Source organism: Pinus tabuliformis, chromosome J, assembly GCF_031772625.1.
Source record: "Pinus tabuliformis cultivar Carrire ecotype Pingquan chromosome J, CPIR1, whole genome shotgun sequence".
NCBI lineage: Eukaryota > Viridiplantae > Streptophyta > Pinopsida > Pinales > Pinaceae > Pinus > Pinus tabuliformis.
In genome coordinates, this window is record NC_142295.1 from 1,077,721,553 (window position 1) to 1,077,748,689 (window position 27,137).

Here is a 27,137-nt window from a genome sequence, read left to right on the forward strand (position 1 = left end):
AGAATCAATGTGCTAGCCTCCATCAAGTATACCAATATATCATAGATCAATATTAAATAGAATCAAGAAGATCATTATGTCTAAACGGTGAGATACTTGTTCACTACCAAGAGGATCATTTCATCATACATGAGCTATTTGTGAAGGTGATATACTCATGATACCTTAGCGCTTACTTTTCCATCCAATATTATAGCTAAAACATAACATTGAAACAATATACCATGCATACCTTGTAGTATTCTAATACATGTGCACCTTCTTATTTTGCATAGGTAGCTTATAGAACTTTGTTACCTTTACCAGATCCTTCTTCTTTCATTAGCCATGATCCTCAAGAAGGATCCATTTATCACAAATTATCAAGAGGTTAGAAGCATCTGAATACTCAAATATACATCCACTAAGTATAGGTAATAATAAAAATAATAATTAGATATATAAGTGTAAACAAAATTAAAGTCATAAAGGAGCATCATAAATCAAGAAATACTTATCTTCAATAAGAGGTGATCATCTCCCATCACTGTTCATAGTCCACTTGTTTCCTTCAATATATATTCATAAAATTCATCATCAACCAATCCTAATAGAAACTATCCCATCTAGGGCTTCATCAAATCTGTCACATCGGACATGCTAGGGTTGCAAGATTTTGTATCTCACATATTTTCCATAAACCGGGGTTTCTCTCAAACCCTAACCTCATAATATCCATCAAACCCTAATACAAAAATTTCCTAGGGTTTCCTTCAAACCCTAGAATTATTTTAGGTCTCCTCCATCCTCTCTCACTTCCATCAATGGTGTCATCATAGGGGTGATATTCAATGACTTTTCTTCAGCCCAACTCTGAAACCATGTTAATTTTTCTTAGGGCTATATTGTTCTTTGCTTTAATAATTTCCTTCGTTCATTAACATATTAAATTCAACACATAACATCATAATATTATTCAACAACATATGCAACTATGTAGAAATAACAATATCATCATCATCAATGCATCAGAACATAAAGGAATAATAGAAGAAAAGCATTCACACATAGGGACTCTAGGATTGGTCAAAGACGAGGAAAAAACCCACTATGGGGAAAACCCTTTCAAATTATTCTTCTTATTAAATCATCATTGAATGATTCATTAAATGTGAGTGCAATAATCAACAACCATAAACCTATCCAGCAATAATCAACTAAACAATATCCATAAAATGAGCCCATCAATTCTTATACTCAAAACTCTGATTTAGAAGCCTGAAATGAACTATCATTATCTACGGTCAATTATCGAACCCTGTGGACAACAAGCGAAAACTTCAGACAACTAAGAAAACAACATTTAGGTCTTGATCGCATGGAGGAGGAGTCATGTGTGCAACTGAAAAGGTCTAGTCACTCCCTTGAACATGTAAGCCAACGAATTATGGTCGTATTCAACATTTGAAGAGCTTGCGACGATGATTCTAAAACCCTAGATGCCAATCGCATGGAGGACGAGTTTGTGTGCAACCAAGATGATTTGGTTGCATGGATGAGCCAGTTAGCGAGTGACTTTGGTTGAGTTCTTCTTGTTTCTTGTCTGCGTCTGAGGCCCAAAACCCTAAAATAGAGATGCGAGATTTAGACCCTGCAATTCCATCTTCGATCGAACCCATTCCACTGCGGACATGCCTCAAACCTGTGTGAGACAAAAATAAGAAAGATAATAGAAGAATTTCTCATGATGATGTACAAAAGACTCCAAATGAGGTAGAGGTCACTTTTATTTATAGCCTTCCAAGGGTGTCCACTTTGTTTTAGGGCCGACTTGATCAAATGTGCACATGTGGGCTCATAATTCAAAAATACAGTTTCCCTTGTCCGAATTAGATGATCTTTAGGTCAATTTTAGTCCTCTCGAAAAGAGGAATTTAGTGAAATCATCATCTCCATCATATGAGATTTCCAAAGTGGAATTTTACTGTAGTTTCCTATCTTAACACTATGCATGTTGATAATTCATTACACTCAGAGTGGTATTAGTTGAATGAACCCTTTACTTTGTGCAAATTACCTTCACCACCTATGCCAAAAGGCCAAACCTACTTGTGATGAGTGATTCACATGGGAAGATAGGATGTGAGAGGAATTTATGCTAGATCCTGAAGATCAAACCCCCACATCATAAGTGCAACAATCCTTTGCATGATCTCCTCCATTAATCCATCTTGAAATCTAAATATTACCTTCATTAAAATTGTGTATGATTGCACGATTAACTATGCAGGATTTATTATGACGAGTTAATTATATTAGGGAGGGAACATGGCCATGTCCCCTATCAATAATTCTTGGTGGGATGACAACCATGTGCCCTCCAACCTCTCTCATCTTAAAAACCCCATTTAGGAAGGAATGTCTTTCATTGCCAATTCTGTGCATTCTGGTTTTAGCTCCAAGTCAGGGGAGGATCCATGCATTAAATTGGCTTCACATTTCCGATTGAGAATTTTTTCGTGAGTATAAGGATAAAGTGGGAAACTTTTATAATATTTAGAATTATTTTATTTTATTGTAACATTTTTTATTAACATAATTTTAAATTTATTATATATTTATTTTATTAATATGATTTTAGAGTTTTAAATGGGATGTTTCACTTATATTATTTCCTTTTATCAAATAAATTTTTCTTAAATCAATAAAATATTAAATTTTAATTAATTAAAATTGTATTTGTCTGTAATGGGGGTCGTGGGCTAGGATGTAAATGTTGAAAAATATCTAACTAGGTTTGGTCTTCATAGGTATGAAATGTATTCTTGTAAATTATAAAATGAAAAGAAATTATTATTATTATTGGAGCATGGGTTTTTTTGTTTTTTTTTGTTTTTTTTTCCTTGGAAAAATCTGGGTAGATCAACACCGAAGGGAATATTTTAAAGTTCGTTCACCATAATAACAGGGCCTAACCCTAAGGGAGTCGAGGATAATTGACCCTGTGACCTCCCAATTGGCGTGGTACTTAACAACGAGGAATCAACCAGTTGAGATAACCCTTGGAGCTCTATATTTATTTTTTTCCCTTGGAAAAATCTGGGCAGATCAACCCCGAATGGAATATTTTAAAGCCCGTCGGCTAGACTAGTAGGGCCTAACCCCAAGGGCATCAAGGACAATTGAACCTGTGACCTCTCGATGGTCGAGGTAGTTAACAATGGGGACTCAAGTAGTTGAGTTAACCCTTGGGGCTATTAAAGCATGGGTTTCATGCTCAAGTTCTTTTATTTTATAGGTTGAGAACCCATTGAGTGCTTCTATGGTTTTTCCTAGGTCTAAGAGTCATTGCAATATATTGAATGCCATAATGGGAACATTGTATCTTGTAATGAAAAGATAATTTTGTCTTTAAAGTGTCAAAATACCCTCCAAGATCAAGTTGTCCTAGAAGTTGTCAAGTCAGCCTAATTGAAGAGCCACATCTACCCCTTAAAGAGGGATATATAAGGAGAGGAACTCATCCTCCAACGAAGCACTCACTCATCACTCATTCTGTGTGAAGAAGAGGAAAAATAAGAGGTCGAAGAAGAATGAAAAAGAATAGGTTGAAGAAAGATGAGGTGTTTGGGCTAGTTCTCTCTCACGTGCTAGACAAAGCTAGGGTTTCTATGCGAGGGTTACATCTAGTTTGATCTTTGAAGGGAGGGAGGAAATAAGGCAAGCGAAGGTCACTAAGGGTATCTCTCAAGCCCTAAGTCACAAGGAAATGCAAGTGAATGGAGGAAGAAGGCGCTTGGAAGAAGATCGAAGCTTCCAAGTGTGGCGACAACAGTTGTCGGGTAGTCGAAATTTCAGATCTGCATTATGAGGTCGAAGTTCTTGTAGTAGGAGGCCGAGTTGGTGAAATTGGAAGAGATTTCAATGGGTTTGGCTACTACAAGGTTTTCACATCATCTCAAGTGGTTGATCTTGGAGGGTATTAGTGTGAGTCACAAGGCCTTGGTATTCATCAATTGAAGGATCTATAAGAAGAGAAGAGATTTAGCAGTTTTTCCCTCAAGAGGAGGGTTTTTGGCCCTCGCTTCCAGCCTATATAATCTGGCACTATTCTTATTGTTTTGGTAGTTGTTTGATGTTTCTCACATTATAATAATGAGGAAAAAATCTAATAAGTAAAAATGTAACACAAACAATTATAAAGTTGAAGAGAATTAACATATTCATTGCCCTATTGAATTCTCAACAGGGTATTAGAGCTAAGGTTAGCTAAGGCCATCATAAAGATCTCCTCTACTGTGAAGAATTTCATCAAGAAGTGTTCCAAGATAGAAATACATCTCAAGAAAGGTATAAATGAAGCATGGAGCATCTTATTTTCTTCAAAGAAGGTATCAGTCAATGAAAATGATGAAGATCTCTTATGATCTCTCTCTGGCACATTCCAATATGAAAACATTTGGGTAATTGATAAAGGTGCATCAAGGCACATTACTGGCCATACCAAAAAATTTAAGACCTTATCAAAGGGTAAATCCACTTATTCAATGGAACTTTGAGATAACAAGAGCTATCCCGTAAGAGGTATTGGATCAACCTCAATAAAGCTGGAGAATGGAAGCAACATCCACCTCAACAACATTTTATTTATTCTAGGTTTGTATAAGAACTTACTTTCCATTTCAAGCTTAGAAGATAAGGGTGATAGAGTAGATTTAATTGATGGAAAGGTAGTTGTATAGAGTGAAGACTCAAGTATGGATCAAGCTAAGGTCATTGGCATTCGAGAAGGAAGAATTCACAGGCTGATATCTCCTTGAGCCGAAGCCCTAGTTCATGTTGAAATTAGCCCATGTGAACTTTGGCATAGAAGATTTGGTCATCTACATTTCAAAATCCTTCCAACTCTAAACTCCATAGTAGATGGAATACCTAAATTGAAAGAAGTCCATGAAGGAGTATGTAAGGGATGTGCATTGGGTATGAATACCAAGAGACCATTTGGAAGTAGTGCTTCACGATCAAAAGAAATCTTGGCTCTCATTCACTTCGATGTATATGATCCTATGACTCCTAAATCACTTGGAGGTAATTTATACTATGTCACATTTATAGACATAGTATAAATGTCTATAAATGTGACATAGTATCATTCAAGAAGGACTTGGGTTTACTTAATGAAAACCAAGGATGAAGTATTTATTAAATTTCAAGAATTGAAATTTGAAGTGGAGAACCTTACAGAAAGAAGAATCAAGATACTAAGTTCTGATAATGGAGGAGAATATAAATCTAAGGAGATTATATAATTCTGTAAGGAGTTTGGGATTAAGAGGGAGCTGGTAGTCCCATATAATCCCAAGAAAAATGGAGTTGCAAAACAAAATAATAGATCTATTGAAGAAAGTGAAAAGAAATGTTACACAATCATGACCTACCTAAGTTTATGTGGGGAGAAGCCATGAAGACAACTGTCTACATTCAGAATCAAAGTCCCCACAGGTCCCTAGACAACAAAACTTCATGTATCCATATACCAAAGGACAAAAGAAAGAAGTTGGATCCATCAGGCATGAAGGGAACATTTGTTGGGTATACTAACTCACACAAAGCCTATAGGATCAACATAAAAGAAGGACATCACATAGAAGTCAGTCGAGATGTCATATTTGATGAAAGTATAACATTCAAGAAATCAAAGGAACTTCCCATAGACTCTGATGATGAAGAACTTCTGGTATTCGAGAAAGAAGTTGACAAGGAAGCAGAAGAATCTCACCATGAAGAAGAAGGTCCTAGTGAACCTATTCAACCCGTGGTCATCCCAAAAACAAGGAAAAGACCTAATTGGTTGAAATCTACACTACTTGATGCAGAGGGTCATGGGGTAGTAAAAGGCTCTTTTAGAGAAAGAAGGAAACCCAAAAGATATTCTGGGTATATTGCATACATGAAAAAACTAATAGAAGCATAACCATCCAATTTTGAAGAGGTTGTCAATTATCACAAATGGAAAGATGCCATGAATGAAGAGTATCAATCTATAATGAAGAATGGAGTGTGGGAGGTCGTACCTAGGCCTAAAGACAAATCTGTGGTAACTTCCAAGTGGATCTATAAGATCAAACATGTGGTAGATGGAAGTATAGATAAGTATAAGGAAATATTTGTGGCCAGGGGCTTCTCTCAACAAAAAGGCATCGACTACAGAGAGACATTTTCTCCAACAACAAGATATACGATGATTGGTTCATTGGTCTCTCTCACAACATCGATGGGATGGAACATCCATCAAATGGATGTCAAGACTTCATTTATGAATGACAGAATAGATGAAGAACTATATATAGAGCAACCCTTGGGATTTGAAGTTAAAGATAGGAAGGCATATGTTTGCAGATTGAAGAAAGCATTATATGGCCTCAAGCAAGCACTAAGGACATGGTATTCTAGAATGGATGCATACCTACAAAGAATAGGCTTCACAAAAAGTTATGTTGATCTGAACCTTTATATCAAGGTTGTAGATGGAGAACCTGTAATCATTCTTTTGTATGTATATGATCTTCTATTGATGAGTGTAGAAGGTAAATTGAAGAATGTAAGAAGAAACTAGCAACAAAATTTGAGATGAAGGGTTTAGGGTTGATGCATTACTATCTGGGACTGGAAGCCTAGTAAGGACCTAATGAAGTTTTTTTAGGTCAAGGAAGGTACGTGATCAAGATGTTGAAGAGGTTTTACATGATAGACTGCAAACCTATGACCACTCTGATGATCACAAACTTGAAGAGACTAAGGAGTTCTAAATCAATCCCTATGGATCCTTCCAAGTATAGATAACTAATCGGCTCACTGATGTAATTGGTGAATACTCGACCATACATATGTTTTGCTGTAATTATTCTCTGTCAATTCCAAGTGGAGCCAAGGCATGATCATTGGATAGCAGCAAAGCATATTATGAGATATATACGAGGAACCATTAATAACTTCCTAAATTATGACAAAAGAAATAATGTCCACTTGATGGGATACATAGATTCCAACTGGGGAGGCAATGAACAAGATGGAAGGATAAATACTAGAGGATGTTTCAGTTTGGGATCCTCCATGATCTCATGGATGAGAAGGAAACAATGCACAACTACATTGAGTAGTAATGAGGCTGAAAATGTTGCAGCCTGTGAAGTAAGCAGAGAAGTGGTTTTGGTTGACGAAGCTACTATTCAACCTGTTTGAACGACCGATGAACCCTACAATGATACTTTGTGATAAAACTAGTTGTATACATTTGTCTGAAGACCCGGTATTTCATGGAAAGACAAAGCTTATAAACAACAAGTATCACTATATTTGAGAGCTAGTACAAAATGGTGTGCTCAAGCTACAATATATCTCCACTGATGAGAAGGTAGCTGACATATTGACAATGTTAGAAAATTATATATTATGGAGCAATGGAACACATAAAATATTGCAGAAATATAAACACAGAAAATGCACAAAACAAGAGAGACACAGATATACATGGTTCACCCAGTTTGGGCTACGTCCACCCCGAACAGCCAGTCCTTCCTTTCTATTATCCAGCAAAATGAGGAGATACAACCTACAGCAAATCTGCTGTAATATCCTCTGTTTTCTCTCACAGTCTCAGCTCTCTGTTTCTCGCTCACACACAGAATACACATCTATCACACAACCTCAAATACAATACCCTCATACAAAGAGAGGGGTTGCCTTCTAGGGGAAAAAACCCTAAACTAAGCATAAGTTCTACCGTCAGATCATCCGCCTAATGAACGGCCCAGATTGACTAGAAATTACTATACTTTTACAAGGCAATTTTACATTTATTTTTGGCTTCGGGGGCGCTGCCCCCAAGCCCCCGCCGGGGGACCGCTGGCCCTCGGACCCCCTCAGCCGGGGGGGACAAGTCCCCCCCGCACCCCCCCGCGTGGAGGGGTGTACAAAACTTCCTGGGGTATACATCCGACTGAAACAAAGACCTCTGAACAATCATGCTCCACACACAACAATCTCCCACTTGGAGAATGATTGTAGCAACTCCACCGCTGCTTCATTTGCCGGACAATGACTCCTCTTTGGGCCTGGCTGTTTCTCATCTTCATCGTCATCCTTGAAGACCAATTGAAACTGAGCATGTTCTCAGTTTCTCCTTGGTTACAACTTTTGTTAGCATATCTACAGGATTCTGGCTAGTGTGTATCTTTTCCAGCTTCAACTCTCCATCTTCCAACACTGATCGTATGAAATGGTACTTGAGCTGTATGTGTTTAGTCCTGGAATGAAATGCTGAGTTCTTTGCAAGATGAATGGCACTTTGGCTATCACTGTATAACGTGCTCATATCATGCTCCTTACCCAATTCACCCATAAACCTTTGTAACCAAATCATTTCTTTACTAGCCTCTGTAGCAGCAACATACTCTGCTTCTGTTGTTGAAAGTGCAACAACACTTTGGATTTTTGAAACCCAACTGACAGCTGTTCCTCCAACAGTAAATACATATCCTGTAGTGCTCCTCCTGTTATCTCTGTCACCTGCCATATTTGCATCAACATATCCTTGTAGGAAGATGTTTGAACCACCAAAGCATAATGCTTGTTTTGTGGTACCTTTCAAATATCTGAGAATCCATTTCACTGCCATCCAATGTTCCTTTCCTGGATTTTTCATGTACCTGCTTACAACTCCCACTGCATGTGCAATATCAGGCCTTGTGCAGACCATTGCATACATTAAGCTTCCAACTGCTGATGCATATGGAACTTTAGACATATAATCCATGTCTTCTTGGGTCTTTGGGCACATTTCCTTGCTAAGTTTGAAATGGCTAGCAAAAGGTGTACTAACTGGTTTTGCATTGTGCATGTTAAATCTTTTCAACACCTTTTGTATGTACTCATTCTAAGACAATGTTAATTTACGATTTTTCCTGTCTCTAGTTATTCTCATACCAAGGATTTGTTTTGCAGCTCCCAAATCCTTCATTGCAAATGAATTTGCTAATTTTCTTTTGAGCACATTTATTTCCTGCATGTTAGATCCTGCAACAAGCATGTCATCTACATACAATAACAATATAATATAGCTGCCATCATTTTGCTTTTTCAAATAAACACAATGATCAGAGTGACATCTAGTATAACCTTGTTCAGACATAAACTTGTCAAATTTTAGATACCACTGCCTTGGAGCCTGTTTTAAGCCATACAACCTCTTCTTCAACCTGCACACTAGTTTCTCCTTCCCTTTCACCTCATATCCTTGTGGCTGCTGCATATATATCTCTTCCTCCAAATCCCCATGGAGAAAGGCTGTCTTTACATCTAACTGCTCAAGATGCAAATCTTCAGCTGCTACAAGACTTAAAATAGTTCTGATTGAAGTCATTTTAACAACAGGAGAAAATATTTCATCAAAATCAATACCTTTCTTCTGTGCAAACCCCTTCACCACAAGTCTAGCTTTATACCTCTATTTTCCTCCATCTTCTTCCTTCAGCCTGTAAACCCATTTATTCTGCAATGTTGTTTTACCTGCAGGCAACCTGACTAAGTCCCAAGTCTGGTTATGTGCTAAGGAGTCCATCTCTTCTTTCATGGCTTGCTCCCACTTCTTCCTGGTTTCAACCTGCACTACTTCTTCATAACATTCGAGTTCACCAGAATCAGTCAACAATAAATAATATAATGAAGGAGAGTAACGTTCAGGGGGTTTACTTATCCTGGTAGATCTTCTAACACCACTTTCGAGTGTTTGGGGTGCCGGTTGCTATTGTGGTGGTTGTTGTTGTTGTGGTTGTTGATTATTATTATTTTCAGGCACCTTTACTTTTTCAGTGATTTCGTCAAGAACTGCGTATTCCTTGTTTTCTTTTTCTCGCTTCTTTTCCTGCAACTGATTCTTATATAAGACCTTTTCATTGAATATTACATCTCTGCTCCTAATGATTTTGTGATTTTCATAATCATATAAGCGATAACCAAAATCATTAACACCATATCCAATAAAGGTACATTTCTTTGACTTTGCCTCAAGCTTTGTTCTATTTTCTTTATCAATATGGACAAAGGCCTCACAACCAAAAGGCTTTAAAAAAGAGTAGTTTACCTTTTTACCTGTCCATGCTTCCTCCGGAACACCACCATCCAAGGAACTTGAAGGCCCTCTGTTTATTAGATAAACAACAGTATCTACAGCATCTGCCCAAAACTGTAAAGGCAATCCTGCATGCAATCTCATGCACCTTGCACGCTCCATGATTGTTCTGTTCATCCTTTCTGACACACCATATTCTTGTGGTGTTCTTGGAATTGTCTTCTCTCTGCGAATTCCATGCTCTGAACAGTACCTATCAAACTCTTTGCTGCAATATTCACCTCCATTGTCTGATCTAAGACACTTCAATTTCTTTCCTGTCTCAATCTCAACCAAAGCTTTCCATTTCTTGAAAGTATCAAATGCATCATATTTATTCTTGATACAATAAATCCAAGTTTTTCTAGTTGCATCATCAATAAAAGTAACATAATAACGAGAGCCACCGAGAGATGATACCTGAGCAGGTCCCCATACGTCTGTATGCAAAAGCTCTAATTTTTCGTTCTTCTTTTCTTTCCCAACTCTGAGAAATCTGACTCTCTTCTGTTTTCCATAAATGCAGTTCTCACAGAAGTCCAAATCAACATTCTTCAAACCCGGCAACAAATTCCTTGAGTGAAGAATCTTCATCCCCTTTTCACTCATGTGTCCGAGCCTATGATGCCATAATGCTGCATCTGCTCCTTTGGAAGTTAAAGCATTAACAGAGTTAGAAATACCATTGCATAAATACAATGTACCAACCTTTTCACCTTTTGCTATTACCAGGGCTCCTTTAGTGACCTTCCAATCTTTATCTGTGAAAGTTGTCACACAACCTTCCCGCCTAACTGCCCTGTTGAAATCAGATTTTTCTTTAGATCTGGAACATGCCTTACCTCCTTTAATAGCCATTGGTTTCCATTCTGCTGTTTTACAAGAACCTTACCCATTCCAATGATTTTACAAGGTTTATCATCACCCAGACGAACTTGTCCAAAATCTCCTTGAACATAGTCATGAAAGTATTTCTTATCAGGTGTGGCATGGAATGAAGCCCCTGGATCTACCACCCAGGAATCAGTAATATTTTCGAAAGAAAGAATCAAAGCATCTTGTAACACCTCACCTGTCACATTTGTTTCATGATTGTTTTCTTGCTGTGCATCTCCTTCTTTTCCCTTCTGAGATCTACAGTCTTTCTTTAGGTGTCCTTTCTTTCCACATTTCCAGCACACTATCCCCAATATGGACTTGGATCTGCCTTTCCTTGATTTACTGCGATATCCTGAGCTCTTTCCTCTTTCCATTTTTCTTCCTCTAGACTCTGCACTCAAAGCATTTCCCGATGTCTCACCGGAGCTTTTCCGTCGCATTTCCTCGCTAAGGATAGCACTGACAACATCATCAAACTTTAAAGTAATAGATCCAGAAACGGAGTTACTAATGGCCATTACCAAACCATTCCAACTTTCTGGTAATGAGCACAAGAATAACAGAGCTCTAACTTCATCATCAAAGTTTACCCCTACAGAACTTAATTGACTTGTAATTGTATTAAAATCATTTAAATGGTTTGCAACAGATCCACCTTCCGACATATTCATATTAAATAACCGTTTCATAAGAAATACCTTGTTTGAGGCCGAGGGTTTTTCATATAGTTTCGACAACGTCTTCATCAAACCCTTTGTCGTGGTTTCCTTCGAAATGTTGAAGGCGACTGACGCAGCAAGGCACAACCGTATTGTTCCGAGTGCCTTTCTATCGAGAAGGTTCCATTCTTCGTCTTTCATACCCATCGGCATCTTTGTTTTTCCGCCCAATGGTAGGTATAGATCTTTCTGATACAGATAATCTTCCATCTGCATCTTCCACAGCGAGAAGTTTTGGCCATTAAATTTCTTGACCCTAAACTTACCATCTTCTGCCATTGCTCCCACTCGAACCAGGAACCCTTCTTTCTTGCGAGTTTATCAGCCAAATATACCTTCGGCTCTGATACCAGTTGTTAGAAAATTATATATTACGGAGCAATGGAACACATAAAATATTGCAGAAATATAAACACAGAAAATGCACAAAACAAGAGAGACACAGATATACGTGGTTCACCCAGTTTGGGCTACGTCCACCCCGAACAGCCAGTCCTTCCTTTCTATTATCCAGCAAAATGAAGAGATACAACCTACAACAAATTCGCTGTAATATCCTCTCTTTTCTCTCACAGTCTCAGCTCTCTGTTTCTCGCTCACACACAGAATACACATCTATCACACAGCCTCAAATACAATACCCTCATACAAAGAGAGGGGTTGCCTTCTAGGGCAAAAAACCCTAAACTAAACATAAGTTCTACCATCAGATCATCCGCCTAATGAACGGCCTAGATTGACTAGAAATTACTATACTTTTACAAGGCAATTTTACATTTATTTTTGGCTTCGGGGGCGCTCCCCCCGAGCCCCCGCCGGGGGACCGTTGGCCCCCGGACCCCCCCAGCCGGGGGGACAAGTCTCCCCCGCACCCCCCCACGTGGAGGGGTGTACAAAACTTCCTGGGGTATACATCCGACTGAAACAAAGACCTCTGAACAATCATGCTCCACACAGAACAGACAAAAGCTCTTTCGAACAAGAAGCTTGTGTACTTGAGAGACAAGCTTGGCTTGGATGATGTATCCTCCTTAGTTGAGAGGGAGAGATAGACACTACATTCTTGTGTTCACTTAGGAAGAAAGAATGGAGGATTGGGTAACCATCTGGCATTCGATACTCTTTGAGAATGTGGTAGGGAATTCAAGACAAGAGTAGTTTTGGACCGATATTCTTTGAGGACTGGTTATCCAAGATAAGAATAGTCCAAAGAAGGCCATACTTGGTGAATACCTGAGTGGAGTATGTACCTTGAGAGACAATGATGATGGTGTCTATAAATAATTGGTCTCGACATCATTATGCCTGATATTGTGGAGAGATAGAACAGTTAGTCAAGGCCTTGCTATGTGAAAATGATCGTTAACATGATGCTAGACAGATGGGTTACCAATCTGACTATTTTTATGAGATCTCTTCAAATTGAGAATGACCATGTACCTCTTATGAATACATGCCTAGTTAATAGCGAGTGTTGAAAAATGTGTAACTAGGTTCGGTGTTCATAGGTATGAAATGTATTCTTGTAAATTATAAAATGAAAATAAATTATTAATATTATTATTGGAGCATGGATTTCATGCCCAATTTCTTTTATTTTATAGGTCAAGCACCCATTAAGTGCTTCTATGGTTTTTCCTAAGTCTAAGAGTCATTGTCATATATTGAAGACCCAAATGGGCATATTTTATCTTGTAAAGTAAAATTATTTTTGTCTTTAAAGTGTTGAAATATCCTCCAAGATCAAGTCAGACTAAGATATGTCAAGTCAGCCTAATTGAAGCGCCACGTCTACCCCTTGAAGAGGCCTATATAAAGAGAGGACATCATCCTCCAAAGAAGCACTCACTCATCACTCATTCTATGGGAAGAAGAGGATGAAGAAGAGGTCGAAGAAGAGGGATGAAGAAGAGGTCAAAGAAGAAAGACAAAGAAGAGGTCGAAGAAATATGAAGTGTTTAGGCTAGTTCTCTCTCTCACGTGTTAGATGAAGCTAGGGTTTCTACGCAAGGGTTACATCTAGTTTGATCTTGGAGGGAAGGGAGGAAAGACAATAAGCGAAGGTCACTAAGGGTATCTCTCAAGACCTAAGTCACAAGGAAAGGTAAGCAAAGGGAAGAAGAAGGCTCTAGGAAGAAGATTGAAGTTTCCAAGTGTGGCAGCAACAGTCGTAGCAGTTTCCGGGCAGTCAAAATTTCGAGTCTCTAGTAGGAGGTCGAAGTTCTTGCAGTAGGAGGCCGATTTGGTGCAATTGGAAGAGATTTAAATGGGTTTGGCTAGTACAAGGTTTGCACATCATCTCAAGTGTTTGATCTTGGAGGGTATTAGTCTAACTCACAAGGTCTTGATATTCGTCAATTGAAGGATCTATAAGAAGAGAAGGGATTTAAGGGGTTTCCTTTCAAGAGGAGGGGTTTTGGTGCTGGCTTGCCGCCTATATATTGTGCCACTGTTCTTATTGTTTTGGTAGATTTTTTATGTTTCTCACATTATAATAATAAGGAAAAAAGCTAATAAGTAAAAAGGTAACACAAACAGTTATCAAGTTGAAGAGAATTAACATATTCATTGCCCTATTGAATTCTCAACAGTAAATGGGTTTAGGGTGCACATTCCACCCCACAGACATTTCATGTCATTAATAGGGGGTGGTATGGCCTGTCGTCCCCTAGCATGATGTGTGTAAATATTAAGTGTGTCATTGCATGGAGTGTTGTGTACTAGATCTTCATTGTATTTCATCTGCGTTGATGGGAGGGAATATGGACCCAATCAAGGTAATTTATCTAATGGAGGTGGGAATTTTCGTTCATATTTGGAGTATGGAAGGGGGCTATGGTGATGTTTATCAGCCAAGATGTTGGAATTGGAGATGGGGATACCTTGTTTTGAATTGGAATGTTGGGGAGAAAGTGGCGTTACGAGCTTTCAATGGTTGTAATTCGTTTCTTTTCTGAGCTGGTTTGGGAGAGGTATGTCAAACTGGTGCTCAATTTGATGGTGGAATGGTAGATTCAACCCTCAAAGTGATTGTATGAGTTGGTGTAGTGGAAAGTGAGTGGAGTGCTTGTAGGTGCAACTTAGGTTCATCATTGTTGAGTTTCTTTTATCCTGGTGTGTTTTCATGCATTCCATTGGCTAATTTTCCTTTCCCTGGCAAATATTGTTATTTTCATTACTTTTCTATGTCTTTAGAATGGAGTAACCTTCTCGAAAATGACTATGAGTGGGTATATTTTTGTTTTGTTTTATCTAAATTGGGAGGCTCTATTGTCCGGGGTGAGGGATTTTATCATCGATTTCTTTGTTCCTCCACAAAGGAGATTGTGGTATATTTTCGTTGTTAAGAGGTCTGGAAGGAGGGGTTGGACCCAAGTTTTTAATTATTGTCTTTTGTTTTGGTCAATCTATGGGTATTTGTGGCAAACCAAATCGTTCTTGGTTAGTTTCTAGAGTGAATGGGGTAGGTCTTCATGAGCCTCATTTTGTTGTATTCAACCCTGTGGGGTGGTTGTCAACATTGGATTTTTGGGATTGGTGGGGTTTATTTCTTTGTCACAATGTTAGGTTTGTGCCTATGGTGACTACAATGGGTCAAATGGAGTTGGGTTGCACTTTTTAGCGAAATGAAGGCGCGTTTTGTTGAAAAATGAATGCTAGATCGAGCAATTTTAAGTGCTCAATCGAGCAATTTTTAAGGGCCCGATCGAGCTGTTGAAGCACCTAAAAATGACTTGAACGAGCGTTTAAAAAACTCTCGGTCGAGCCTTTTTATAAACCAAGTTAATGACTTAATCGAGAGCTATGGCTCGATCAATCGAACTTTATTTCTAATTCAAATATCCCAGTCATGACTTCCGCAAGTCATTTTTCTCAGGCTACGAGAGGAAAAGCAATTTCACGAAAGATTTCTAACCTCGACCTAGATGGAAGAACTCAATCTAGCTACCCATCAACCCCACCAATGACCCATAGGCTCAAGCCGACATAGGTTTCCTGTCATTTTTGTTTTTTAATTTATTTTTTTCTGCAAAATAAAATAAATTAATTAAAAAAAAATCTAGCATACAAAAACTACAAAAACCAATCATGAAAATCACCATGTACACCACAAAAACCACCAATAAAACCCTTAAAAACCAAAAAAAAAAAAAACGACTAAGAAAGCCCTTGAAAAAAAAAACAACTTAGAAAACCACCAAGAAAACCCTTGAAAAGCACAATAAAAAATTATAATTTAGGTTTAAATATATATATATTTTAATTTCATTGTATAAGTTATATGCAATATTAACATATTTATTATAAATATTTTCTATGGTAATTTGTATTTTAAATTGTTTTATTCTTTAAAGTTATTTTAAGATTTTAGTGAAATAAATCAAATAATAATAATAATAATTATTATTATTATTATTAAAAATGCATTTTAAATTTCAAACAAATTTGATTAGAAATATGACAAAAAGAAAAATTAAAAGAGATAATATAATAAATAAAGAACTTTAAATTGACGTAATAAATATAGTGATAAAACTGTAAGAAATTTTATTTATTTTAAATTTAAATAAATTTATATTATAATTTGTTTTTTAATAATAAATATAGTATACTTAAATAAAATATTCACTAAATTAAAAGTCCAAAACCATTTTTCTATTTAATTAAATTTTATTAGCTCTATATTATGGAGTTGTTTTTAGTGCAATTTTTTGGACTTTCCGGTGGAAAGATTTGAGGTGAAATCTTGATTTGTGTTATTTAAACTAGTTTTTTTAATTGTATATATGGATTCAGCACCCTGGAAAACCCCTAAGATACTTCAATTGAACAAGATTACCCATCAAGCTTGTGATTTCAATAAATTCGTGCCGGATTTTAGAGAAATTTTAAAAACTTCCAAAAAAATCACACTAAAAACAACTCCTATTCTTATATATATTATATAAAATTTATATAACATAACTAACATCTATTATGTAACCAATAAAATTTACATAACACAACTAACATCTATATAACATTTAACATGTTTAAAGCTTACATAACATAACTAACATCTATATTACATGTAACATTTAACATGTTTAACGGGGAAGAGCCGTGGGAGATTGAATTGGGCTCGCATTTCTGGTTCGGATATTTTAGCAGAGGATAACGTGGGAAAAGTTTGAAATATTTAGGATTATTTTTTTATTATTATAAATTTTTATTATTATTATTATTTTAGAATTTTTATATATTTATTTTATTAATTTTAATTTAGATTTTTTAAAATTTAATTAATTAAATTTTTATTTATATAAAATTATTATTAAAGTAGTTATAAGTAATTTAAATAGGTAGTAAAGTTAAGAATTTTTGGAAAATTATTATTTTCTAAAGATTGATTGTCAAAAATACAAAAAGGAAATTTATAATATTTAGAATTATTTTATTTTCTGTATTCAGGGGTTCTGTGATTCATAATGAACTAAGCAAAGTCTTTTGGTAGAAATTATATAAGAGAAATTTTTGGCCGACATGTTTCTAACCAAGTGTGGTTCATCATCAAGACTAGATGAAAAGACAGACCATGGCAAAGGCTAGTAATATTATGGTTTTAATAAACTAATTTAAATATTATTTTTCAAAAACTAGCCGTTTAATATAGCCATTATATCATTATTTAAATATTTTTTTTTAAACACTAATCGCTTAATATAATCGTTAGTTAATAATATTTGTTTTTAATATACTAATAAAATGATATCATAATTTAAATATTATTGTTCAAATATAATTGTTACTTGAAATTATGTCTCTACATTGCTCTTTATTTAAGCCTTTTCCATGCTCCGCCTCTTCATCTGATGATGAACCACAATTGGTTCAAAAAGATAATTTTAGAGTTTTTAATTTAATACATATAAGATAAGATGTCTTATTTATAGGTAATAGGATATTAAATCTTGTCTTGTTTATAGGTAATACGATATTAAATTTTAATTGATTGAAATTTTCTTTATATATTATTAGTGTATTTATATTTTATTATAACGTGTTTTTATAGGCTTGAACCGATATAATTAGGAAAATGAATTATTTACCAAATCTCTCAAATTAATATTTTTTAACAATAAAAATTTAATAAAAATATTATTATATAATTTTATATTTTTTTAAATATACTAAAATTTGATAAATAACAAATCTCATATAATCAAATTTAATATTGTTATATATAAAAAAATTAATAAAACATAATTTTATAAAAATTTTTTTTTTGTTAAATTTAATAAAGTTTGCTAAACAACAAATTCCATAAATTATTGTGCATGGTGAAAATATTATTATGTATTCACCTTTTTAAATTCAAGTAAATTTCCATATGAATGGAAAAATGATCCATCCATTTATAAAATAATATTATCATTTTAGATATTTTGTAGAATAATTTTTATTTTTCATATATAGTTTTTATTCTCAAATAATTTTTATTGGATTTTAATCAATAATATAATAGAGACTAAATCTTATACAAATAATTGCTTCAAATATTTAGACATAATTTTTATTTTTCATATGTAATTCTTATTTTCAAACTATTTTTATGAAAATTCAACTAATTACTTTAACACAATTTTATAATGTTTATTGAGAAAAAATTTCTGCGAAAATCACATCATATTTCATTTGTAAATTATTAAATCTAAAAATCTGAAAAATTCCTAAAAATTAACATATTCCACCTAATTATTAAATATTGTTGAGTTACTATCGCTTAATATTGTTAACTTACTTTAAATCAATATGATAATAATAATTCAGATCAAAAAATACTATAAATTATGGAAATAACATATTTCACTTAATTGATGAATATTGTTGAATTATGCTCCCCGGAGTTTGACTGAAAGACCTGGGGCATATTTAGGCCGTAACGCCTTTCTCTTTGAAATCAACTTTCTTTGAAATTAACTTTCCACTTGTCATCATCGTGAGACGTAAGATTCTATGTTAGACGATTACGAAAAATTCAACCTTTCGATTAAGGAAAAAGAAAAGTAGTTACTGATTCGTTGATGCCCATGTTCATGGTCTCTGCCTCTGCAACTGCTTGAACCGTCACGCCCCGTATCTAACGACTTTAACTGTAGCATGTGAAAATAGTACGATCATTGCTGGCCAGTTTCAGGGTTTATGCATTCTACTGGTCAATATGGGTTGAACCTGCCTATCCAATTTGGATATCTAGCAAAGCTCGTGTAAAATATCTCTCTCAGTCATATTGGAAAGACTACGATCATTGCTTGTGAGTTTCAGCGTTTATCCATTCAACCGGTCAATATGGGTTGAACCCGTCTATCCACTTTGGATATCTAGCAAGGCCCGTGTAAAATATCTCTCTCAGTCATATTGGATAGAAGATTGGAAGGAATGCGAACCAGGGAAAAGTATATCTCTCTCAGTCATATTGGATAGAAGATTGGAAGGAATGTGAACCAGGGAAAAGTATTCTATTTTGTTTGAATGAATAGTCAGTCGCATCTCCCAAAGTCTCTCTGATGGCTGATGGCTGCTATTTGAACTGAGAAGCGCGAGGGCATGCTGACTAGGTGTCACCGGTTCATAGGGATCTCTTTCTTAACCATAGGAATTTTGCTCAGTTGGTTAGAGTCGGTCAATTCATAGTTATATTTCGGAGCTTTAGTGTCAGTTCATAGTTGTATTTCGAAGCTTTGGTTCCCATGGAATTACAACCAAGAGGTAATTCTGCAGTGCCCCCAACCTATTCTTTTTTCGTTGCAATATGACACAATGTAATTCTTAATTGATTTTGCCGAAAGAGGGATTGAGTTTGGATGTGGCCAGGTATGGGGAGAAGAGCATTTACCTCATTATGAAGGGTAATCAATGGCATTGAGAATTGATACTGATGGTAGGATCACTTCTATAAGAATCATCGTTTGCTCCATGACCATTGTATTGTAGCTGTAGGAGATGAGCTTTCCTGGTGTTGCAAAAACCTAGTCTTTATTTCCTTGTATTGAAGGCAAAGCCTCTATATTCGCCTCTCCTCAACTTCAAGAATCAAAACTCTATGTTATGTTTAAAATCCGCTGAGACTTGCTTGTGACTTCTCCAATGCGCATGGTTGCCTATTTGTACATCACGTTCCGGCTTTGGGGACACAAGTAATTTGTCCTGCTCGACGCCCCGTGGCAGATCATTTGTATGAATGGCTATTGTGGTCCCGTAATCATGTGGATGAGAATTTTCCAATGGAACCTCCTACAAAGTCATTCAATATCCTTTTTTGTATTGAGCATGATTGGTGTATGGCGCTACGATCTGCAGCCTCCTCACATATCTAAACTATATATAGAAGCACATGTTCATTATCACATATCTGTATATGGTCATTATCACATATATCTAACTTGTATATGGAAGTCGAAGCAACTGTTTTTATCACTTCACTTCCAAATGGCATTTGTATTATATGCACGCACGTTTTACCTATTTTCTCAGGAAAAGTAGGGTTTTCCTACCTCAACCATTTTGATTTTTTGCAAAATACTAATAGCCCCATGTGTGTCACGTGGTTTTACGTGAATTCTTTCACCGTGACCGCCCGCCCGCCATGAACGTCGTTACTCTTAGTTGTTATTTGTGATAAAGTAATAGCTATATTTTATCCGTGTAGCCGAAAACGTATAACATGAGACTTTCAACTTCCTCAACATATGAGCAGGCTCGCCGGCCTGATAACATGAGACTTTCAACTTCCTCAACATAATAACGCATGGTTTAAGTGTTCAAGCTCTGTCTCTCCATTGATTTAAGAAATATTGATGAAGATGAGATTGACTTCTAATGCATTCTAGATGTATTTTCTACTGTTGCTTAATAATCACTAGCAGCAAGTCTGAGCTCCTAGATGAAAAATTCCGGATCTCATCAATATAGCAAAACATTCAAATAAATCGAAGTTGTTGCTCCTGATCAGGGTTGTGGATAACACAAGACACTTGTGCTCTTCATGCAAAACACAAACTTGAAACTGTACACCTGGTCTTCAAAGAAGAATAGTTGGCTCATCTCCACTCACATAAAGATGTTTACTTTTTGATTCCATTCAACGGTTCTTTTTCTAGGATTTCATTTCGAGGTAAGTGGTAATTAAACTTACGAAACAAAGTACAAATGTAGTATATTTCACAATGAATTTGGGACACTTGTGCTGTTTATGCAAAACACAAACTTGAAACTGTACACCTGGTCTTCAAAGAAGAACAGTTGGCTCGCTTCTACTCCCATAAAGATGTTTACTTTTTGATTCCATTCAACCATTCTTTTTCTAGGACTTCATTTCGAGGTAAGTGGTAATTAAACTTACGAAACAAAGTACAAATATAGTATATTTGGCAACGAATTTGATTAATGTTGTATTTCAAGTCACGATTAATACCAAACTGTTAATATTTCATCTTTAAATATATATATTAATGCTCATCAAAATTGTGTTGATACCTTCCCGAGGTTTCTTGATCTTCTTCGCTACCCTTTACACGCTGGCTTTATATTCTTGCTATGACGTTTCTCTAGACACGATGCTACATTAATGTGGATTTACCATTATTCAACATTTGTGGTGTAGTTGGTTGTTTTTGGAGGTCTAGATTTTTCAAGGCATGCACTTTGTTGAAAGCTTGTGGGAAGCTTCTTTCACATTCTCGCTTTACTATAAAATTCTCACAATTCAACCCTTGAAAATGATTTTACCCTTGTCTGTCCAATCACATTTAGGTGATTGGTTACCTTTATAATTTTTTATTATAAATATTTTGAATTTTCATTTGAATTAGGGTAAGCAATTTATAATGGAAGTAGGAAAAGGAAAACCAACAAATGTAAAAAAAAATTACAAGCCTTACTTTGAAATCAATGATGAGATACTACCCTTTCAGTGTGAAGTGGTCTATGTTGGTGAGTTTAACGAAAATTTTCAATGCTATTTTAAGTGGTAATTGTATGCTATTTTAAGTGGTAATTGTACCCTTCGGGTAGCAAAATAGAAGGGAATCTCTGCCTCTGTTTTCTTTGATATTAGTGGTTCTACTCATTCTACATATGTTCAACCATTAAAACTTAATCTTAGGCCTTAGCATGCGATATATACATATATTTAACAACTTAGAATTCATTAGTCGTGTAGAACATGAAAACACGAGCTAAAAAAACAAGCATATCCTTCACTACAACGGACATAATTGAATGACCGTTTAATGCATTAATTCATAGATTATTCCTCTATGAATCAATGATCCATGATTTTTGTCACCACCATTAATAGAGACAAAATGCATTCCACTAAAAAAAAACATTGAAATTAGAACATATAATACATACAATTACGATCTCATGGATTATCTAACATTTGAAGGAAAAAATGTAGCTGCAAATTACCCATTTTCCTTCTATCCTTTACCTACAACTCGTATTAAGGAAAAATACAAAAATTAAGGAAAAATAAAATTATCAAACATATGATGACTTAATTAAATATATTTTGTATTCATATGGTTGATAAATACATAGTTCTTCGCATCGGGAAGGCAATTTTTGCTTACCAAACGTAAGTATTCCTAGATATGCATTTAACATGGAGGCTTCGATTTCTATGCAACGTGTTAGTATGATTCTTAGATATTCATTTAAGATGGAGGTTTCGATTTCTCTGCAACGTGTTAAAAAGATTCCTTGTTGCTCAGGTTGATCGACATGGGAGGGTCCTAGTGTTCTAATTACATTTAACCAAAACTAATTACATCATAGCAATACAAAATAAATTAGTAGCTAAATTAACCTAACCGGCAGGGAATGCTAGCTATGCAGCCTTGTTTGCTATGCAGCGTTGTTTAATACACGATATGGATATTTTGCTCCAACATTCAACACAAAGAGAGGTTGTGGAATATTTAACTCCATAGTGGGCCGCCAAACAATTAAATTGACTTGAATGAATGATTATGATCTCTTGTGCGTGAGGGGACAGGGTTCTCAATGCCAGTTTAGTCCGAGAAAATTCCACCACCTATTACACTATACCAATGTCTATAGGTTATATATATATATATATATATAATGAATATTAGAATTGGTAAAGGTGTAATACTAAGACTTTTTGGGAGGTCAGTTATCGCAATATTACTCTAGCTCAAGCGCGCTTAAGTGAATAGTTCTTATAAAATATTGTACATTAACACCAATATGATCATACCTTATCATATTATGATTTCTATTATTATATTAAAAAATATTAAATTTATTAGAGTGGAATCACACCTTATTATATTATGATTTCTTTTATTATATTAAAAAATTATCAAATTTATTGGGGTGGAAGAGCGATTCAATAATTTAAAATATGTTTTTTTAACGTTTTTTTTTCAATTAAAAAATAATAATAATTTTAAAATAATAATTTTTCTTATTTTAAAATATTTAATAATTATTATTAATGTTTTCATTTTTCTTTTTATTGATAAATTTGAATTTATAAATTCTATATCTCTTATATACCAAATAATATAGCATTAAAATATTTTAATCATAAAACTAAAAAGGTAGAGTATGTGCACTTTTAGAAACTTTAAGTGAGCGGTTTATATATCAATTAAATGTTTAATTTAACATTTATTGATATCTAATATGGTTTAAGAAAATAAGATATTACTTGGAATTTTTTAAAATTTTATTTCCATGCTAGAAAAACTTTAAGAAAAATGATTTTTTCTTTCTTTTTATTGTAAAATTAAGTTCTATTCATTTATTAAGATGAAACATTATAATAAGTTTTGCTATGCCTTAATCTCCCACTTGGGAAACTAGATCAGTGGTAGAGCCAATTTTTTTTCAACTTCCAAACATAACATTTACAAAAATTCTAACAAAAAGACATGGAAATTGTTGCCTAGGAATTTTCATCCTAATATAACTTCAATCATGTCGATGAAAAAGAGATGAAGAGACAAAAGTATTAAAGGAAAAACAGGAAAATAAGAATGACATTATCTCCTTTTTCCAACGACATTCAACGCAACTAGTGCAAGTAGCAGGATTGTCAGGATATTAGAAGCTTGTATAGCTCTCATTAAGAAACATATGCAATGTGAGTTCAAGCATGCAATGCCACCTAAAGAAATTGTGATGAATTCCACACCATTGTCATCATCAGACACATGATTTGGTTATTATGTTTCTGGTTATATTCTTTATTGGTTTGTTATGTCATCTCGTATTAATTAAAAAAAGGTTTACTTATTTAATTATTTTTTCTAGTTAAGACTAACCTAAGTACCCACGGGGATTTGAACCGGTGACCTATCGCAAGGAGTGCCTTAACAACGCACCCATTCACCGTCAATCCAAAGCCCCGTGGGCAAAAAAAAAGGGTTTATTTATAAATATAGTAATAAATCATAATTTTATAAAATAAATTTAATAAAAAATTAATTAAAATTAATAAATACAATTGTATTATTATGTAAATCTATCATTTTTTAAATGTCTAAAAATTTGATAAATAATCAATGTCATTAATTAACTTGGATAATAAAATTAAAAATTATAATTTATATATATAATTATAAAAATTGGTTTTCCTTAAATTTGATCAAGCTTATAAATAACAAATTTCATAAATTAATGTCTATAGTAAAATTTTTATTATATATTGAGATTTTTTAAGTCAAAAGTGGAGTGGATTTCAATAGGAAATGGACAAATGATCCAAGGAATATTGTTCATCATTTGGATATCTTACCTGATAGTTTTTATTTTCCATATGTAATTAGCACTCTAAATCTATTTTTATGAAATTTCATCTAATAATATAGGTAATATTCTGATCATCTCGATATTCTCTAAGATAGTTTTTGTTTTCCATATAAGATAGTTTATTTTCAATATGTGGTTTTCAATCTCAAACTATTTTTATGAGATTTTGACTAATAACTTAATGGAATATTGTCATCATTTAGATATTTTAGAGGATGGTTTTATTTTCTAGATAAAATAACCTATTTTTTATATTTGGTTTCCACCCTCATTATTTTAATGAAATTTCCCTTTCACCATCATTACATTTCAACAAGATACATTTTAATAAAATTTGCAAATACTAATAGATACAATTGTATACATATATAGGTTGTATTAACCTTTAGAATGCCCATTATCTAACAGCTAGTTATCTACTTCACTCAACAATTTGTTGACTCATTATTGTTCATGAGTCACCCCCATAAAGATGTGAAAACCATTGCACTCGATTCCTCCTCTAAAAATATAATAACAATGTATTAAAAATCAGATCTTATGAACTTCAGTAAGTGGGGTCCCTCCAGAGGAATAAGGATTTGACCTCTCATGATTACTTTCTTCATGGTTTAATGTCTTTATACAAGTGCATGGTGATACAAGCACATGTTGATACAAGTAGTGATATCTATAAAAAATTGTGTATGCACATCTCTTATATGTATTTATGTACAAAGCTACCATATGAATATACTTATTCTCAACATGAAAAGTAAGTTCTAATAATGCACTATCTACAATATTGATAATCTCTTTCTATTGCAAAGGTTCTACAAACATTATGTCACGTTTTTTCTACCCTGGTATACTAAAATCATATCATAGAATAAGGGTGATGGAATTATAATCTAAAATGTTTAATATCCATTGTATGTAAAAGTGTCCACACAATACTTGTTATGCATTGATGGCATTTAAGGTATAAATTTAGTGTGTGATATAACACCTTTCAAATGAACATAATATAGTTTGATATATCCTATATGATGTGGGTGGTTGCAATGTTTTGATTTCATATTTGATGTGGTGTATGTCATAGTATTATGTTGTCAATGCATACATCAGAGGATATGAGTACCTATTTGTAAGTGATGGGAAACATGATTAATGTGTTGAATTTGAAGGCACACTTGGGACCCTAACCATGTTACAGTAGTTGGCAAGCAAGCCACCAACTCACCACTACCCTTATTACCATTATGAGCTCTCTCTCTAAGGATTAAACACAACGATTTTTCTCGAAGCCTAGTAACATAAGATAAATGTTGTAAAGAGCTCGAGGAAATCATTGATAATGGTATCAGGAAACATAAAAATGCTTCAGTCATAGGTATGAAGCAAAACCATCTTGATGAAGTGGATTTCATTTTCATGTCTACACAGTAATTTCTGTTGTGAGTGACTTTGTTTATGCAGTTAATACCACTTTCATTATTCTTCCCCTTGCTAGTACCCCTCGTTTCATTTGTGTCTTTTTATGCATGCAAATAAATCAGGCTCCTTCTTAATTTGCATACACAATGTTTAAGCTAAAATAGATGGTATATGGAAAAAATTAGTCAATGTATGTTTATTTAATTTCAAGAAGGAGGAATCATTCCTTTGCAGGGTGTCATGCAAGCCCTCCATTTCTTGTACTTGGTTATTAAAGTCAATACTTACCCTTTTTGAAACCCTTGTCTCTTTACCATATCACATGTTCTCCTAACCTTCACTATATTTCTCGAGCTCGCCTCATTTTTGCAGAAATAACTTTAGATAACAAGAAAATTTATGGAATGTGGCATGCTCTATTCTTAACTACTTCTAAGGGTGGAATGAGGTTCTTTTTGCAACACCAAATAAAATAATTCACACCCTATTTAGGCACATGCCTTGAATGGTAAAATCTGGTCTTGATTTTCTCTTCATACCAACATTAAGTAAATTGTTGGGTCTCTATCACCATGCTCTATTTTTCCATGGAAATAATATTAATACAACCATCCAAAGTCACACTACTAGCTGCTTTTATGGTAATTTTTCTCTTACTATTATAGTTCATGTTCTAGTTACATTTGACTATATATGTCACAGGTTATGATTATATGGTTTTGGAAGTTGTTTCTCCAAAAAAGGGTTTATTATCTGTTTATGTATTTTGAACTCAATCATGCTTTCACACTTGCAACACCTCCATGTTTACTCCTCTCCATATATACTAGAGCACCTGTCACTATGCCCTGCCTCAAAGAATACACTATGTAATTGCTCTGTCTTTGAAAATGAATTGTGTTTTGACCCTGAAAGTATTAAAGCGTTGTGGAAACCTCTCATTTGGGGCTTTTAACACGTTGTGGCTACTATTCTCCATTGTAATGACCATAGTCATCATTTTCACCATTATTAACACTTTTCATCTTCCTACACCAATTTGGCGACCCCCTTGGCTCATTCTGAAGAAGTTTGCCCATAAACATTATTGTAATTGAGCCAAGCTTCACATTAAAAGGTAAAATGAAAGGCTGGAAGGTTGTCTCTAAATA